The sequence below is a fragment of the Lolium rigidum genome, chromosome 1, assembly GCF_022539505.1.
Source record: "Lolium rigidum isolate FL_2022 chromosome 1, APGP_CSIRO_Lrig_0.1, whole genome shotgun sequence".
Lineage (NCBI taxonomy): Eukaryota > Viridiplantae > Streptophyta > Magnoliopsida > Poales > Poaceae > Lolium > Lolium rigidum.
Genome location: NC_061508.1, coordinates 65,852,002 through 65,854,742, shown reverse-complemented (window position 1 = coordinate 65,854,742; position 2,741 = coordinate 65,852,002).

The following is a 2,741-nucleotide window of genomic DNA, read 5'->3' as shown; positions in this document are numbered from 1 at the left end:
ATCTTCTTAAGATTTAATCTCCTCAATTCATAAATGTGAGATCATGTTGACCAAGGTCAATACTTCACATTTATCATTTGAGAAAAAAGATTTAAATGAGATTCATCATCTCATGCAATTTAAATACTACTTTGATTTAAGTTCCTCAAGTGAGCAAGTATGAGACCATGCAACAAGGGTCATCACATTACTTCATAATACTTGGGAATATGATTTAAATGAGGTGCTACACCTCATAGATTTTAAATCCTAAGTTTGAAAAATGATTTAAATGGGCTAGTATTGACTACATAGCCAATTTTTGATTCTAGCCCATGATCATGCAAACAACTAGGCTATGTTTTTATATAAACAATTAGGGTACTTGAAAAGTGAATTATGAGAGGTGGAATCACCTCAAAATCATTTATGGTTGAGTTGTAAGAATTGTTTGAAATCTGAAAAATCTCTGTCTTGTTATATTTACTATTCAAATTCTACAGTAGATCTTGATTTGAATCTAGTGGGGTTGGAAAGAACATTTCATGTGCTTTCCAAATATATAAAGTTTACCAAATTTGGTGCAGTAGATTTACCTATTTTTCATTTTGAACAAAGCATATGCTGGGAATTTAAATTAAATCAAACAAATGGGATTTTGAATTCATGGGCTGCGCGGGAAACTAAACAGGCCGGCCCAGCTTCGCTCTGGCGCTCAGCGGGCCGCCTGTCAGTGGGGTCCACTGTCAGTGGCGTTTAAACGCTGAACCGGTACGCGGTGATGCGGGCCGTCGGATTAAAAGTGAGATCGACGGACGAGGTTCGTCACCTTCCTCGACACGGTTCGCCGGGGACGAAACCCTACCGGCGGCAGAAGGGGTCGTCGGCAGCGTACCTGGGCTCAGGCAGGACTCGGCGAGGCGGGCGATCGAACGAGGAGACGACGGCGAGGCAGATGGTGGTCGCAGCAGCACTTGAGGTGGCCGCAATCGATGGTGCCTTTGCTGCGGTACTGCGGGGCTCCGGCGAGCAATTGGAGCTAACTAGGGCACGATGTGGAGCGGGAGATGGTCGAGCAGGCTCAGAGGTGAGTGGGGAGGGCGATGGTGTGCAGAATGGAGGCGAGGGAGCCCTCTTTTTATAGGGGCGCGAGGTGGCCGAGGGCGCGGAGCAGGTCGATGGTGACGACGGCGATGGAGGTCACGCGGGGCCAGGGAGATGGTGGCGTCCTATAGGCGACGTCGAGGTGGTGCTAACGCGCGTCGTGGCGCAGCCAATGGAGGACGGAGCAGCTCGGGAGACGTCATGTACTGGCGCGGTACCGGCGGATGTCGTTGATGGCGTCGTCGTGTACGGGGTTCCCGCGGTCCAATGGCGGTGTCTAGGCGCTTGCTGACGTCGAGGAGAGCAGGTGGGTGAAGAAAAGGAGGCGAGAGGAGGACGGAGTCAACGGGGCGTGTGTGTGCTCCGACGTGTCCAGAGACGTGCTGGTGCGCGCTCTGGCAAAACCTGGGCGTCCAAGGCACGTCATGTTCTGGTGCGTGTGTGCGTCTCCTTGGGCAAGGGCTGGCACGAGCGGGTTCAGGGTGATGTGGAGAACCTCCAGGACATGGTGTGGCTTAGCTGAGGTGAAGGGAGAGAGTGATGGCATGGTGGTGCTCATGCCATGCTCGGCATGGTTGAAAGATGATGCAATGGTGTACCACAGTGTGTCTTTTGTGCTTGGCATGAAGGAGGGAGTACTGGAGAGTACTTTTGCTGACCAAAGATGGATGGTTTAGGCGATGATATGCTGGATAAAGGCCTGTAGGGAGTTGGCAGGAATGTTGCCTGCCAAGTGTTCGGTCAAATGGCCGTAAGAGACAAACCTTCAAATTTTTCAATGAATTTGGTGGAGTAACTTCATATACTATTTGAAACCTAGTGGTGGTGGTGGTCAAATTTGAGTGGATTTGCAAGAAATCAAATTTGGCCTAATCTTGAATCTGCTTCAATGCCTCCACTTTGCTTGAGCATAACTTTGAATCCAGAGGGAGTTTGCAGGGGTGTTCTTGAGCAAATTTGTTCTCCTTGATGAGGGCTTGGATGAGGTGCAAAGATCTAGAATTGTTTGGTTTAAGAATCTCTCAAAACAGAGGCTCAAAGAGGCATCATGCTAAAAATGGCAGATTTGACCATTAGTGCATGTGAGCTCATTTTGAATTAAAATTTGATTTTATTTGAGTTTCTTTGATTCCAAAAGTGTTTATAAGTGTTTAGTAACCATCTCCAACTAATGGTGCAAGCCAAAATGGTCTAGGTTAAAGATTTTTAAAAATGGGCATAAGCCCTATGTGAGGGTTTTTGCAAATTCTCAATTCTTTTTCTTTATTTACTTTTGATCCAAAGGATCATGGTTTTGGGTTCAAATGAGGTGGGTTGGGTTTACTCATGGTTTCCAACCATTTGGGTAAGGTAAATAGGGCATAGGACAATTATTGAAGAATTAGCCATTAGCCCACATATGCCTCATATTTTATTTTATTTTATTTTTTACTTGTTCCTCTTTGGTTTTGAGAAAGGTAGGGTTAGGGTTTAGAAAACTTTTCAAAATACTTCACACAAGCATCTTAGCAAAATTCACAACAATTGTGTAGGAGCACTATGCACCACACTCAATTGAATTAAAGTTTTTGTTGGCTCCAATTTTTGAAAAAAGGAAATTCATTTTCTTCTTTGTTTGAAAATTTGGGATGTTGCAAAGAAGTTCTCCCTATATAAGT